The sequence below is a fragment of the Callorhinus ursinus genome, unplaced genomic scaffold, assembly GCF_003265705.2.
Source record: "Callorhinus ursinus isolate GAN/ISIS: 27379988/994484 unplaced genomic scaffold, GSC_fseal_2.0 scaffold56, whole genome shotgun sequence".
Classification (NCBI taxonomy): Eukaryota; Metazoa; Chordata; class Mammalia; order Carnivora; family Otariidae; genus Callorhinus; species Callorhinus ursinus.
The window spans coordinates 1399249-1416693 of record NW_027397118.1 but is presented as its reverse complement, the minus strand read 5'-3'; the positions used below and the strand labels follow the sequence as shown (position 1 = coordinate 1416693).

General features: G+C 40.1%; 1 long non-coding RNA gene across 1 annotated transcript in view; it reads right to left on the bottom strand.

Annotated features, from left to right (window-relative positions):
• Positions 1 to 490: 490 nt before the first annotated feature.
• Positions 491 to 17445, bottom strand: part of LOC141371103 (uncharacterized) — a 43198-nt gene continuing 26243 nt past the window's right edge. Inside the window, exons 3-4 of the long non-coding RNA XR_012375744.1 lie at positions 1592 to 2330; positions 491 to 760 (exon numbers count right to left, since the gene is read on the bottom strand). This is a non-coding gene — a long non-coding RNA (uncharacterized lncRNA). The remainder of the gene's footprint in view (positions 761 to 1591; positions 2331 to 17445) is intronic.

Sequence of the window (17445 nt, the reverse complement as noted above, 5' to 3'; positions counted from 1 at the left end):
TGTCTGCCTTCAGCTCAGGTCATGATCCCAGGGTCCTGGGACTGAGCCCCACATCGGGCTCCCTGCTTAGCAGGGAGCCTGCTTCTCCCTCTCCCACTCCCCCTGCTTGTGTTCCCTCTCTCGCTGTGTCTCTGTCAAATAAATAAAATCTTTAAAAAAAAAATGACACGATAGTGGCTCATCAACTTATTTTTTAAATCTATTCTCACCAAACCCTGGAACTCTAGGGTTCTTAACACAAAGTACCACGTGCTAAGGAGAAAATAAAAGACATGTCAGGATACACCCCGCACAGGGGGTTCTTTGGGATCTGGGTCTGGGGCAGGCTTCTTGGAGAAAGTGCCTCTTGATTTCAGGCCTGAAGACACTGAAGTTGGCAGTTATGTGACCATCTAGGGAAAAGATTTCCAGGTGGAGGGAATTGTCAGCAAGAAACCTCTGCAAAGGATTCTTTTTTTTTTTTTTAAGATTTTATTTATTTATTTGACAGAGACACAGCAAGAGAGGGAACACAAGCAGGGGGAGTGGGAGAGGGAGAAGCAGGCTTCCCGCAGAGCAGGGAGCCCGATGTGGGGCTCGATCCCAGGACCCTGGGATCATGACCTGAGCCGAAGGCAGTCGCTTAACGACTGAGCCACCCAGGTGCTTCATGCAGAGGATTCTTGCCTGATGATCAATGAAAGAAGGACATAGTGTGGCTACTTGAGGTGATGCTCACCAAAGTCGTTTCCTCATCTGAAATGTTGTGTTCCCCAACCACCTGAAGGGCAGAGAGTGAATACCACAAAATAAATGAGGAATAAGAGCTCAATATATTTTTAAAGCACCATGAATAAGCACAGCTGGTGTTGTAGACAGTATTCTGGGGATGGTATTATCCTCTTTTGCATAACGTTTATAAAGAACGGAGACCGGCATGGCCCTAGTCGGTTTTCCCTATGAGTGATATGAAATAATCTTTTATTAATCTTATTTAAAATTTGTTACCATTGTACATGATCTCAGAAGACCAAGTGAAGAACATATTATACAAATCAAAGGAATAAATGAATATGAAAGAAAAGACAATTATATGCCCAAATAAAAATTTCCGCCCATTCTGTTACACTCTAAAGCGTTTTGTAAATGTAAATATTGTACATAAATATTGAATAAATATATTAATATAATCTTCCTCTGGGTTTTTTTAAATAAGAATCTCAGTGGGCAAAGAGTTATCATTTCATATTGAAAAGTTCTCTCAGGCCTCTGTTTTCCAGCCTCTAGCAGTTACCACAGGGAAGCCGTTATCTTGGAGGAGACAATGAAGGTGATAGTTGAAAGCATTGAGCTGGGAGTAGACAGAACCAGGTTCAGGTCCCTACTTGGCCGTTTAATAGCTATGTGACCTTGGACAAAGTAGATCATCTATCCAAGCCCTTGTTTTGAAATGTGCCAAGTGTTAACATTTCTTCCCAATTCAAATTATTGTTGTTGGAATAAAGTGAGATTATTTCAAGAATGAATGTAGCACAGTGCCTGTGACATCCTCATGCCCGTGATTACTACGTCATCTCAGCAGAGGGTATGGGCGTGTGCAAGGATCACATACCTGAGTACTTGGAAATACACAAGACAGGCTCAGCATAGACCGGGGCATGGTGGCTGCCCTCACACCAGAAGACTTGGCATGCTCAACAGCTCTTCAGAGCTTTATCCGTCAACCCTCTCTGAAGAATCCAGAAGGGAGAAGATCAGCATGTTGCCAACCAGTTGTACCTAGAGGCGAGCCACTTTAGCTTCTAATTCCTCATTAAGGAATTTGACATTAATCTTAAGAATGGTTTCTGGAGAGAATTTCTGTCACCTGGAGACTCAAAGGATGCTGTCAATTCATATAAATAGGAAGCCAACTATACAGTAATAATTTACTTTGGAGAACTGTAAAGATTAATGTTATTCATGATGGTGAAAGATATTCCATTTTAGGCGTATCTCCTGTGCTGCCAGAGGGGATCAATATATTTTCCCTCTTTTCCATTCAAAACAAAGACCATGCATTAGCTAGAAATGGTGGGATTTATTCTAGGTAACAGCTTGGAATATAAGTTGAAGATGAAAAGGATACTACAATCGGGAAGCATCCACCAAGATGCTGGTAAGGTTATACCTTCTGGAGTTCCACCGTTCTCTGTCCTAAGATTGATTCTGCTTAACAGCTTTCAACCTTCCATGGAGTAAATGATTAAAATAACCACAGCCTCATGCTTCATCGTTTAACCAAAGGGTGTGGATGTTTCCTTACTGGCATCATCAAAGATCTGGGGTATCCAGAAGAAAACCTTCATTTCCTGTTAGATCAAAAAGAGAGTAAGGTTTAAAAAACGGGCTGCTACTACCAATTATGAAATCATTTTATAAACACAAATGCTTAAGGGTCTAACATGTTTGCAAGCACATTTCATAATCAAAATAGATGGATTCTGTAGGACAAACAGCCTGCTAAAGTTTCATGGAAAAAAAGGAATGAACCCAGGGTGAGGACTTAGGTTCAAGTCTGAGGTCAATTACAGAGCAGCCAAGTGGCCTTGGGCCTGGTCACTTCACTTCTCAGAACGTATTGACTCATCTATAAAATGGGAGTGGTGATATTTATGTCAGGTTCCTCATAGCATTGTGATGGAAATTAAAACAGATAGTGTGTGTGGAGGTACTTTGAAAACTGTAGGAAGAACTGCTGTGTAAATGGTATTGTTATTACTGATTTCTAAGACTTATTGAACACCGTATCCTTAGACCATATCAGCAAGCTGACACCTGACAAATGAGAACTCATTATTGTGTCATATCCCATTGTCTGTGGCTGTTTTCATCCTCAGCTGATGGGGGGGGGGGGCTATGTTGCCTTGTCAGCATAAATCCTTGGTAGAGGGCATTTCTCTAGAAGTGGAAAGGATTTCTAGCTCCCATCCCATCCCCTACCTTTCCACACACCCATAAGGCCAAATAAAGGTCGCTCAAAATTCCTAAAGCAAGAAAAGAGGAACATAGGAAGGATGTAGACTCCTCTGTTTTAGGTTTCCCCATTTTTGTTAAGATTTTCTAGAGATCCAAATGGCCACAGCCTCAGCTCCTGAAATCTCTGTGTAACAATAACTTGTTATTTACCACTTGTTGAGCACATAAGGTTGTTGGTCACAAAATAAGATCTTGATGTGGAATATCTTACTTAATCATTACAGCAAACATGAAATACTGTTACTGCCCCACATTGAAAAACTGGAAGATGAAGACTTGCAGAGGCTGGGCAACTTTCCTAAGGTTACATAGCTAGCTCCTAAGTGGCGGGGTTGGTACTAGATCCCAGGTCTGCATGATTCCAAAGTGGATGGTCCGACCACTGCATTGTCAAGTTTTTCCTAAAAAACTGTTCTATGGTTACTCTTAGTTTTGTCCGGAATTTCCTCCTGGATAAGTTGTTATGTGGCATATAGACTTTCTCCAGCAGCAAACCAGATACTGTCAAATGATTCATTTTTGCATCCAACAAATATTTATTGAGAGCCGGCTATCAGCCAGTTATAGCACTGCAGAGGGGAGACATGACTATAAACAAATACAGCCTCTTGATCCTATAGCATGTCCTTTCTCCCTGAGATATGTTGATGTACATTGCTTTAGAAAAATCTCTTCAGGGCGCCTGGGTGGCTCAGTTGGTTAAGCAACTGCCTTCAGCTCAGGTCATGATCCTGGAGTCCCGGGATCGAGTCCCATATCGGGCTCCCTGCTCAGCAGGAAGTCTGCTTCTCCCTCTGACCCTCCCCGCTCATGTGCTCTCTCTCTCTCTCTCTCTCAAAGAAATAAAATCTTAAAAAGAAAAAGAAAAAGAAAAATCTCTTCAAATCAAATTACAAACTCATGAGGACTATTGTTTATAAGAAGGTTCACCTTAGGATTCCTTTCATTTCATTCATTCAATCAGCGAAACAACAAATATTAGTTTGGTGCCTCTTAAGAGTCAGATACTGTGACAGCCAATCTAAAGATAATATTGTATCAATTACACCCTTTATTTACTCACAGTTATTCCAGAAATACCAGGGAACACCACTAATACATGTTAATTCTCAGTTAACCATCTTGATGGGGAAAGGAAGATAGTGGGATAAAAAGTGTGTGCATGGGCATGTGCACGCATGCGTGTGTGCGTGTGCGTGCGTGTGTGTGTGTGTGTGTGTGTGTCTCTCTTCCAGGTGATATATATCTGGACCAAGAACTTGAGTGTAACCAAGAATTTGAGACTCTTTCCACTTTAAGCTTTTATAAAGAACTTCTGGGTTTTTGAACAATCCTCTTACTTTGTTCCATAGAAGAAGTATTTATAAACAATACAACAGCTAAGAATTAAGAACAAAAAGAAGCAAAAGGAAAAGTGAAAACCTCCATGGGTAATCCAGGGGTTTTTGAATAATCATCATTGTTTTTAGTGTGTTTTCCATGGTTTCCGAGTGCCTGGATCAAATCAAGCTTTCTTTTTTTTTTCTGAATGGTGATACCACTCTGGACCATAAAACTTACTTCCACATTTTGGGGAGCCTTTTCTTTGGAGAAATGTAAACTCCCTGAAGGAAAGAGCCCTGCTGTATTCTTTATACCCCCACAGTGAACAAAACGATTGGGGTACCTAATAGGCATTAAATATGTACTAGATGATAAATAGTTTAAGATTCTTGGAGAGGTAATAGTAGCACATGAAGAATTCCAGAGACCAAAAGCAAAGATACTACCTAAAAGCATTTATCTTCCCATTTGCTAAAGGCATTCAGCACAGAGTGGTTAAGAAACCAACTTCTGTCATTTTCTACTTCTGCATCTTTGGGCATATTACTTAATCTAATTGTACCTCAATTTATTCTCAACTTTAAAACTGAGGATAATAAGATTGTCTATACTGTAAAGTCACTGTGAGGATTAAATCAGTTAGTACAAGAGCGGCGCTTAACGACACCGGCACAGAGAATTATGACAAATGTTAGCGATCGTTATTTGTGATTCTTTTCTCTTATTTCTGAGAATGCAAAGTCTTTCGAAGTGAGAAGATAAGCAATAACACATTAATTCATTCCAAAGATAATGGAAAATGTAGTCCTTATCACCATTTAAGCTTAATTTAAATAACGAAATTCAAAGTTGACTTCCTGGTAAAGATGCAGATTCCACACATGCATCTACTTTCACTCAACTTCCTAACATGGCAGAAAACAATCTTTTAAAGGGATGAACCCACAAGGATTTGGAGAAGAGGAGACAACAGCACCAAAATTTCTTTAGTCAGCCTCACACATATGGAAACTAGATTCATAACAGTTCTGGCATTGATTTGCGAAACAGTGGGGAGGAATGGAGTGTGGAGGCAAAAACACAGCAGAGCATCCAAGAGAAATGTAGATAAAAGATCTAACTAAGTGTGATTAGCATGTCAGGAAGAAACGATAAGAAGAAATAATATGCAAGAAACTTCTAAAACAAAGAACCATTCCAAGACACTCAAAGAACACCAAGCAGAATAAATGCTCCCCTTCCACAAGAACCCCCACACCAAAGGCATATTATATTCAAACTGCGGAAAACCAGAGACAAAGGGAAAATTAGGAAGGCAGGACAAAAAAACATTCCATGTAGCGAAATACAAATGAAAGATAAGAATCCACAGACCTCTATTCAGAAACCATGCAACCCAGAAGATAATGGGTGATGTCTCTGTGAGTGAACAACAACAAAAATCTGTCAAATCTGAATCCTATACCCAGCAAAAATGTCTTTCAAATAAAAGGAGAAATAAAGACTCTGCTGAACCCAAACCCAAACCAAATCTTAGTGAATTCATTGCCCGCAGACCCATGCTGTAATGGAAGTTTAGAGAAAGTGCTTAGGGCAGAAGGACTCTCATAGCAGACAGAAACTCGAATCCACACAAAGAAAATGAGAGCACCAGAAATGACATAACTAAAGGTAAAGAAAGTTCAACATTCATTTTGTACTGTTTTTAACTGCTCTGAAAAATAACCGTCTACAGCAAAAATAGTAGTCTTGTGTTTTTAGGGCGTATGTAAGAGTAAATATGCAGCAGCAATAGAACAAGAAAGTGAGCAAGACATTGGGGATGGATGGGTCTCCTTACACTAGTCGTAAAACAAAAGATTATTTGAAAGTAGACTTTAATTACATAAGACGTATATGGTAAACTCCTTAGAGTTTTACTGAAATTTTTTTTCAGAAGAGGTGTCCATGATAATCCAATGGGGGTAATAACATTGAATCATAAACAGGGCTCAATTAAGCAAAAAGGAGGCAAGCAAAAAGGAAAAGAGACACAAAGAACAAATGGAATAAATAGAAAACAGCTGGTTAGATGATAGGTTTTAATTCAATAGTCGCATTCAATGTAAACCACGCTAATTAAAATTTAGATTGTTAGATTAGATAAAAAATCAAGAGCCCACCATCCATTGCCTCTAGAACTACCACTTTAAATAGAAAGACACAGGCTGGGATGAAAAAGACATGCTGTGTAGACACTACTCAAAGGAAAGCTGAAGTAGCTTTATTAAATAGCAGAGATGGCTTCAGGAGCACCTGGCTGCCTCAGTCGGTTAAGCATCTGACTTCGGCTCAGGTCATGATCTCAGGGTCTTGGGATGGAGTCCCAGGGTTGGGCTGGGGTCTGCTTCTCCCTCACCCTCTGCCATTCCTCCCACTCGTGCTCTCTCTCTTTCTCTCTCTCAAATAGATAATAAAATTTTTTTTAAAAGTTGGCTTCAGACAAGAAACATTACTGGTAAATAAAGGGGCTTATTACATAATGAAAAGGGCTTCAACTCTCCAAAAAGAGAAAAGCATTGATGATTTTTTGCCTATAAATTCAAAGCTTAGGGCAAGTGGTTAAATGCCTGGAAAAGCACATCTTACCAACATCAGCACAAGAAGAAATGGAAAAATGCAAATAGCCTTCAATCTATTTTCAGATAAAATTCATAATTAAAAATCTTTCGACAAGGCAAACCCCGGGCCCAGACAGCTTTACTCACAAATTCTATCAAAGTTTTAAGGAAAACACCAATACCAGTTTAATCCCAAACTCTGAGAAAATAGGAGATGCTTTTCAAGTTGGTTCATGAGGCTAGTATGACCCTGTTACTGAAACCTGACAAAGACATTACAAGAAAAGAAAATCAGAGACCAAGATGATGCATGAATAAATATATACAAAGTCCTCGATAAAATATTTTAAAAATCAAAGTCAGCATTATATGACTGGAATAAATGTTACTAATAAGTGGAACTTAGGCCAGGATTGCAAGGTTGGTGTTACATTTCAAAATCAATAGTTGTAGTTCACCACATTAATAGAATCAAAGAGAAAAAAAAATATTTCAATGCAAAAATTTTGACAAAATTCCACACCGGTTCATGAAAACAAAATTCTCAAAAAACTGGGGGAAAAAAAGGAATTTCATTAGCCTGATAATGTGCATATAGAAAAGAACGACAGTTAATGTCATAGTCAATGGTGAAATATTGAATGCTTCTCAGTTCAGGAACAAGATAGTCACTGTCTCCGTTTCCACTCAGTAACATACTGAAGGTGCTAGCTAGTCCACCAATGTGAGAAAAATGTAAAGGGATACAAATTAAGAAGAAGCAAAATGTCTTTTTCACAGTTGACATGATTGTATATATAAAACATTCTAAGAAATCTACCCCAGAAAGCTTCCAGAATTGCAAAGTGAATTTGGCAAAGTCCTAGGAATCAAGGTCAATATATAAAAATGTAATTCTATTTCAATTTTTTACCAGCAATTAGAAGATGAAGTTAGAAAGCAATTTATTTACAATCACAGGAAGAACATAAACTACTCAAAAATAAATTTAAGGACATATATGCAAGATTCATATTCCAAAACCTACTCCATATTGCAGAAAGATATCAAATAAAAATATAAGCCATGTGACATGCTTAGAGATTGGGGAAGTTAATATTGCTGAAGTGTCAGTTCTCCCCATATCGATCTATAGATTCAGTGTGATCCCAGTCAAAATTTTATGAAGCTTTTAGTAGAAATTAACAAAGTGATTGCAAATGGCTATGAAAATGCAAAAGAGGAAGGAAAGGAAAAAGAACCTCTCACAGAAGAACACATTTAGAAGATTTACACCGTGTGCTTTCCAGACTTACTTTAAACCCACAATAATTAAGACACTGTGCTGTTTGCATCAAGCTAGATAAACAAGACAATGAAGCAGAATAAAGGCCTGAAAGAGACCCACACATATATGGTCAGTTGATTTTCAACAAAGGCGTGTGCGCCCACACGCGCGTGCGTGCGCCCACACACACGCGACAGGGACAGGAAAATTTTTGCAACAAATCACACTAGAATAATCATCTATCTATTAAAAAATTACCAAAAAAAAAAAAAAAAAGAACCACCTCACTACCTCACGCCATACACAAAACTTTGGCTGTGAGAGGTCTTAATGTAAAAATCTGAAACCATAATGCCTCACTGTTTTCTGAAAGAAAACACAGGAGAGTATTGATATGATCTAGAGGTTGGCAAAGATTTCTTTGACAGGATACAAGAAGCACTCATCATAAAAAAAAAAAAATCACGGATAGGACATACTCCAAATTTTAAATTTGTGCTCATCCAGCAACACCATTAAGAGAAGACGAAACACAGATGGGGAGAAATATTCGCAAAGCTTATTTCTGACAAAGGCCTTGCTATCTAGAAATACAGGAACTTCTGCCACTGGGTAATAAAGAGACAAGCCGACAGCAAAAACCTGGAAACAATGGAACAACAAGAAGCAAGTCCATTTGTAAACAAATGGCTGTAAACTCCCACAGTGGAAATATCACTTGGTAGTTAGAAGGAATAGATTTCTGCACGAATCTTAAAAACATCCTTTCGAGTAAAAGCAGCCAGTTGCAAAGAAGTACCTACTGTCCGATACCATACAGGAAGTTCTAGAGAAGCTAAGTGTAATCGATGATGATAGAATAAAAGCGATGGCTTCTTGGAGGGGTACTGACGGCAAAAGTGTTCCAGAGAACTCTCTGGGGTGATGGAAATATTCCACAGCTGGACTGTGAGTGTATTTATTCGTTAAAACTCATTGAGCTGTACATTTCAAATCTGTGCATTTCATTGTATATAATTACACTTTGACTTAAAAAAAAAAAAAGGAATAATTAAAAAAATACCTTAATGGTAAGTGAAAGGAGCAAGGCACAACAATCTGATTCCATTTATAGAACATTCAAAAACAGGCAAAGCGAAACAGGCTATTTCTCACTGTGAAATTAATTTTGAAACAATCTGCCACCAGAGCTGGAAGTGGTCGTCTCTGGGGAAGGGGGAGCCGGGGAGACCACTATTTTTCTTCACAAAACTTAGAACTATTTGACGCTTTAAAAATCTGTAACTTCGGTACAAATAAAGACCAAAAGAAAAAAAAATATATATATATATCATACCCATTTGCAGGCTGGTGATATTAGCTTCCACAGAGAATTGTTGACATTCATTTCAGCTAGAAAATTGTTTCTGGTGGGTGAATCATGCAGAAACTTTCAGCCCTTAAGTCCAGGAGACGGGGTCCATTTGCTGTTGGTTGTATAATATAGGCCACCTTGTTACCAGTCAAGCATGAAAGACAGTGGCGGGGTGGGGGGGGGGGGGCTCTGCACATCAAGTGTGACAATACGCTGCAAAAAGTGTGCCTTAAATTAGAATATGGGTGCAGAACGGTGACAGGAAGCCGCTCTGTACTTCCTAATTACAAAGTCTCACTCCCACCAAACTGACACAAATGTTAAGTCAAATTAAATATTGTCTAATTAACTAGCATACACAAGACTTCAAGACCGGTGACTAGGTATTATTCGACTGAAAACATGAAATGCCAGGACTTGCGAAGTCTCAGCCAACCCCAGATCTGCTAGCTCAGCCAACTGCGACAAGGTTAGGCCATTTTGTTTTCACACATCTCTCCTTCAGGGGTCTGCTTGTAATATTTACAGAAAAAGGCAATGCTGGTAAACAGTTTCACACAATGAGGTGTGAGAGTGGATAGGGGCCTATTCAAGCTCTGAACTCCCCTGATGAGCTGCCAAAAGTTGTTATGAATGGCCCAGCTGACAGGGTGATGACTGATAAAGCAAAAACAAACAGCTCGGGTAATTCATGAAAACACACAGCACCAAGACAACTCAAAGTGGCGAGTGACAGTTAAGATAATGGAATTTTGGAAGCTTTTCTTCAGGGGTCCTTGCCATACAATTATTCTGTTAATAGATTCTCCCTTAATGTGGCTGGATCTTCAGCTTTTTTTTTTTTTCCACCAAATAATATTTATTATGACTGCTGGCATAGAAGCATGGACCCTGGCCTTTCAAACAATGGTCAGTTTCTCCTTCAAAAACCAGAGCAGGATGAATTTTTTTAGTTGAAGCCCGTGTCTGCCGTTTTAAAGAAATAATATATCCTATTTCCGTTCCTGTTACTAGAAACATCTCGAAGCGTTCTTCCCTCATCTCTTTCATTTATAAACCGTTTGCCGCAAACCTTTGATTAGAAAATAAATATTGGTTTGCACACTCAACTGCTAATATTTTAAAGGAGGAAGATTTAAACGTGGTCGAAGTCAGTTTCCAATGCACACAGCCTCTTTGGGGTTCATTCCCTTACATCAGGCGTGACCAAGCAAAAAAGTCTCAGTTTGTCAATGTTTTGCCTTTAGACCCAATGGTTTGTCATGAAGTACACTGTGGTTTCTGTAACAATGAATGGCCTATTTCTCAATTAATGTTTTAGAAAACAGAAATATGAAGACATATGTGAAGCGTGTGTTTGTGTGCACATAAACACTATCAGATCATGTGCCCGGAGAAAGAACGAGAAAAGGAGAGGCCAGCAAGCATAGGAGGAAAATTCAGGTTCTGTGAACTTTATTTTGTGTTATTATTATTATTTTTAATATTTATTTGAGAGCACACACAAGCGGATGGGGCAGAGGGAAAGAGAATCTGAAGCAGACTCTGTCTGACCATGGAGCCCGGGCCCACGGCTGGAGCCCGGCCCATGGCTCGACCCCATGGCTCGATCTCACGACCCTGAGATCAGGACCTGGGCCGAAATCAAGAGTCAAGTTGCTTGGCCAACTGTGCAGCCCAGGAGCCCCAGGTTCTGGGTATTTTAGAGCCTGGCTACCGTGAGGTCTGGGATCAAGTAGCTAGTCGGAAATGCAGTCCCACCCTAGCTCCGAACCAAATCAGAGCTTGCATTCTAACGAGATCTTCAGGTAATTCACGTGCATATCAAGGTTTTGAGAAACTCTGTAATTTAGATGACTGAGTTTTCCTTAATAGTGTAAGCATTATAGCTGTAAAAACACACAAGGATGATGATCTGTGTTTCACCCAAAGTTGAAAACTAGATGGTAAGTTATTGAAAGCTACCTCAGGGGCGCCCGGGTGGCTCAGCCAGTTAAGGGTCTGCCTTCAGCTCAGGTCATGATCCTGGGGTCCTGGGATCGAGCATCTGCTTCTCCCTCTCCCTCTGCCCTGCTCGTGCTATCTCTCTCTCTCTCAAATAAACAAATAAAATCTTTAAAAAGAAAAATAAAGCTACCTCAAAGTAATCCCATCACTGCAGTGAACTATTTGACTTCTCTGGCAACAATAAAGACATTTTTTTAAAATTGTATCTTTTTTTTTAATGTTTGTTTTTTAAAGATTTTATTTATTTATTATTTGGGAGAGTGAACAAGCTCTCCTCCCGGGACCCCTCCTGGGACTTCAGGATCATGACCTGAGCCGAAGGCAGTCGCTTAACTGACTGAGCCACCCAGGCGCCCCTAAAAAATCATGTCTTGACTAGTGTCAACTATTAGCGGCCAGAATCCAGAGTAACGTACAGGAGAGACGAATCAATTGTTAAATCCTACACAACAGAGCGGCCCTACACCTGCCTACCGAAGTCACCCAAGACCCACCTCTAGGCGTGCATCCCTTTAGGCTGTGTGGTCATTAGTATAACTAGCTAATTATAGTTTTCTTTAGACTTAAAGGGACCCTGAGACCTGGTTCAACTCTCAACAGCTTTTCTGGGTGTTGATAAATTTAAATATGTATAAAATTAAAAAACTTAACATGGCCCCAGATACTCCAAATATAAGGCAAAAGACAAAAGATAAGTTGGGGAAGCTATTTGTGACATACATCATAAGGGCTCATTTCCTTACCTGACAAAGGGTTTTAATAATTCAGTTTGAAAAACGCACACCCAGTGGGAAAATGGACGAAGGATATGCATAGGCAACTCACACGGAGATGTAAAAAATACACACTGAATAAACGTATGAAATGGTGCTCAATCTTATTCATAATTAAAGACATACAAATGAAAGCAAGTGTGAAAGAATGGTACTTACCGATCATGTTGGCAAAAATTAAAATGTTCGGTAATATCAGTAGCATGCAGATACAGGTGCTCTCGTCCACCGTGGGTGAGAATGTGTTGGTTCAGCTGTTTGAAGGGCAGTTTGGTAATATCTACCAAAATTGTGAAGCTGCTTACACCCTAAACCAACAACTCTGCTGCGAGGAATTTAATCTGGGAAAATATTGGTGAAAGTGCCTTAAACTAGATGGAGGAGGGTACGCAGTGCAACAACATTGGCGTTACTGGATGTCTGGAAACAATCTCAAGGAGCGTCATGCCAGAGGGCTGGGCAACCCAGCAAGGGAGGCTGGTGGTGGCCATCTAGAGAATCATCTAGACTAGCACATGCTGCTACAGAATGATCTCTGAGATGTACCAGTCATGGAGGGACAGAGAACAGAAAAGCAGGGGACAGAGCAGTGTGTACAATTTGATATTTTTAGGTTAAATAAAAATATGTATATATTGGTTTATGATTGACATTTTTTTTTATCATGGAACTATAAGAAGCAGCTAAGATTATTTACCTTTATGGTAAGGTCGAGGGATGGGAGAAAGCCTTTTCATTTTAATTATATGTTTAGCCTTTGAATCTTCTTAAAAATGGTGTGTGTGTGTGTGTGTGTGTGTGTGTGTGTGTGTGTGTGTGTGAGCAAGCAACACCTTGGCATTGAGATTATAAGCCATTTTGTTTTATTAAGTCCCAGATGTAGGAATATTGCAGAAAATTCTTTGGAATAATATTATTCTCCATAAGATGATCTTCACCATCGAATTTTCACCGGCAAGCAGATTTCTCAACCACAAAGCAGCTAGATTTCCCAAAGAACTTTTGTGTTCTCTGGAGCAATGGTGAGAAATTTTGGAGGGTATGGAAAACTTTGAGAACTTGGGGAAAGCATCGTCAGAAAAATTTAGCTGCACACAAGATTCTGGGTCCATTTCAGGGTTTTATAAAACACCTGACACCTATCCATGGACTGTGTGGGTTCAAGGCCCTGAGGTTAAGGATCAGCCGCCCTAGAGAATCTTAAGGACAGAATGCCTCCGGCTTTTGTAATTTTATACACAGCTCTTTGCCTGGACCATTCGGCCTTCAAGACCTTGCTGGGCTGCTCCTATGGGAAGACCTTCCTGTCTCTTCCAGGCCCAGTCCAGCTGAATCAGGCGGCTTGCTTTGGCAATTACATGGCACTCAGTGCTTGTCTCTATAGAGTGTAATATCTATCATGCTGTGTTATAATTGTTCACTTGTCAGAATCAACATCAAGATGGTTGGCTCCTGCTGGGCAAGGGCACTGGTTTTATTGATCTTTCTTTGTTTAATACTTGGAGACATTAAAAATGCCCAGTAAATGAACATGTGAATGAAGGTCCAGTTTAAATCATCAAATCTTTGTGCGTAACTATCTACAAACCTGGTTTAATCCATCCTGGGCGACACAGCCATCTTTCTGGCCCCATCACAGAAACAGTATGACACCTTTTGAAATCATTTAGAAGCTCTAGAGGGATTACAGTTTTATAACCCCCGACTCACATGGACCTTACATGTGATTTCTCTACCCCAGGGCTCTCTTTCTTTTACCACACTCAGCCCTCTGGTAAATTCCCTGGTCATAAGATGGATCCAGCTTATGAATAGGGATGGGTAGTTCAAGTTACACCATCTGGGGTTGGAAGGATGAATATTATTCAGAATGACTACCAACTGGGTTTCCTCTGAGAAGGAAGAAGACAGAATCTGAGTGTAATGTCCCATACCAGCCTACTCTCGGGGCATTCAATGTTGCATTCTGGACTTCATTCAGCGCTTTTCCCTGTTCTAACCAAATAGATAATGTTAAGAAGGATAAAGGATGCTATATAGTCATAGAGCTGAGCAGGAATTCTAGATCAGCATCCACGAAATCATGACCAGGTAAGTTATTTCCGATGAGACTCAGTGCATTAGTCAGGATAGGCTGGGCTATGCTTCAGTAGCAAATACACCGCAAAAAAAAAAAAAAAAGGTACTTAAATATAATACATGTCTATTTTACTCGAATAAAGTCCTCTGTGATTTGGGTGAGTTCACCAGGGTGGCCATCCACCATGTAATGACTCTGCAACCCAGCCTTTATTATTGAATTGACATTACCAGCTCAACACAGGTTGCCATGATGGGAAGACAGAGTGTGGAGCACCAATGCTTATGCTTATACTCACTTATGCTTCCTCTGGAAGTGACACACGCCATTTCCATTTACCAGTGGCCAGAACTACTCATGTGGTCCCAGGCTAACTGCACGGAAGTTGGGGAGTACAGTCTTTAAAAATGAGACTTGCCCAACACATAGAATCATCTCTGCTACATTCAGCGATCCCATCTGTAAAATGAGGATGATATCCACCTTACAGTTTGTCTGTAAGGATTAAATAAGAATTTGCATAAAAAGCCTCATACATAGTAGACACTCATGAAATGGTGTTGGTTATTTTCTTTAAGACCAATAACTCCCTATTTGTTTGACCATTTGAGAGGCTTGTTAAGTTGTGGGCTCACCATGTCATCAGGGAGTGAAGCACTGTGATGGTGTGAGCCAGTGTGCCCAGCAGCATGACTATTCACCAAAGGCAGAAACTATGGCCCTGGAGTATGACACGCAAGGCATCATGGGGCAGTGGGAACCTGCCCAGAAAGGCCTGGTCATCACTCCCACGTGGTCACAGTCCAGTGAGATACCTGGACAGACGTACATCACAATACTTTCCTGGACATGTACCAGCGGCCAACAACAACAGTAAATTCCAACAATGCTTCACACAAAAAATAAACTCAACTTTTTTTTATAGCGATGGTGTCTATCTCTCTCTTTTAATTCTCTTTTAATAGCCTTCCAATTTGTTTTGCTAGCACATGTGTAATGACTGCTGGATAAAGTTGACCTTAGTTTGGTTAAATATGTTCATGGACATATAATTTCAGGGGTAGACGATATATTTTTAAACATGATGTGATTAATATCTAACTCCTGGAAGAAGGGAGGAGAGATAAAAAATTGGGCCTATTAAATGCAACCCTGGAGCTAGGTCATCTGATCCTATTACATTCGTGTTTTCCAGTTTCTTGACTGCACTCTCCATGTCAATGTGAGCACGAAGCCTGTAAATACAGGGCTCACCATCCAATCACATCAGTCAGTTAGACCATTTATTTCAATTATTTTCACTAAATAAAAAAGCTATACTCACAAAACAATAACCAAACACATAGATTCTCCGGTAGCCTAACCTAAGGATAGACAAAACTTTTCTAGTATTCCTTAGTTCATTTGATTTGACTTCAATTTGTTCTTAAACATGGAAGACCAGGCGCACAAAAGGCTTTGTTGAGAAAGATAAGCCACCTTCCACCATTCAACGTGGGCTCTGGTGGACCTTATTCTACAACATTCCATTGGCCCAGTTTAGACCTCAGCCTAACAGAGTGACTGTAGAGTGTGGGGCCATTTAAACACTTTTTAGGGAATAATTATCATCTCTTATAGTCTTTCAGGATTCCCCAGAAAAACATTCAACTGCTACAACAGGCTGGCACGTCACCTAACTCCAAGGAAAACCTACTGGTACACCCAGCACGTGTTATAAGCACGTACTGTCCATCTGTTTCTCAGTGCTATGTCACATTTATGACACATGGCCAATGAATTCAATCACTTTTGACATATTACACCAATCTCTGACATGCTGCCAACAGAAATGACATGACATACTAAAAACGATAATATTTAAAACCATGATAATATAGAGATCCAAATAATTGGGATGTAATAACACTTTCAAATGTTAAAATGGAGTGATAATAATCACTTTGTCCCATTGTGAAAATACATCTTGCTCAGACTAACAACACATAAATAATAATAGCTACCAACATATTTAATGCCTGTTACGTACAGACATTGTTAGTAGGACTTTATGTACATTAGCTCACCTCCTCCTCATGACAGCCCTCCAAGGTAGGTACTATTATTTATCGCCCCCTTTTATAGACAAGAAAACCAAGGGCCAGAAAGGTGAAGTGACCAGCCAGAAGTCACACAACTGGTAAGGGGCAGAAGTTCCATTAACAACCTTGCTACATACACCTCCTTTGGAAGAAATCTAGAAGTTTTAATGGGCCTTTTAAAATTCACTCCATCAGGGCGTCTGGGTGGCATAGTGGGTTAAGTGTCCAACTCTTGGTTTCAGCTCAGGTCATGATCTCAGCATTGTGAGATAGAGCCCTGCATCGGGTCCCCCTTTGGGCATGGAGCCTGCTTAAGATTCTTTCTCTCCCTCTCCCTCTGCCCCTTCCCCTGCTTGTGCACGGGTGTGCTCTCTCTCTCCCCCAAATAAATAAAATGAATCTTAAAAAGATAAAATTCACGCCATCAACAAAATGATATCCCTGATACACACAACAGAAGAAGAAATACGGAACACGCAAATAGTATGCCAGTCTTGCTACATGAAGGTCATCAGGCAAAGGACTCAGCTTCTGTGAACCTCCATTTCTTTATCTCTAAAATGGAGATGATGTTAGTTAGTCCCTAGTACAAACATAGTGCGGCTTCAACACTGTTAAGTTGAAGCCCTAATAACCCCCAGGACCTCAGAATGAGTCCGTATTTGGAGACCTGGGTTTTGAAGAGGTGATTAAGTAATCCAATCTGACTGGTGTCCTAATAAGAATGGAAATTTGGCCACACAGAGACACCAGGGATGTACACACACACACACAGAGGAGAGACACAGGGAGAAGCTGGCCATGTGGAAATCAAGAAGAAAGCAGACACCAAGCCAGCCGACACCTTGATCTTGGACTTCCAGCTTCCAGAAGTATGAAAAAATAAATTTCTGTTGTGGAAGCTACCCAGTTCGTGGTATTTTGTTATGGCAGTCCTAGAAAACTAATCCAAAGATATTTAAA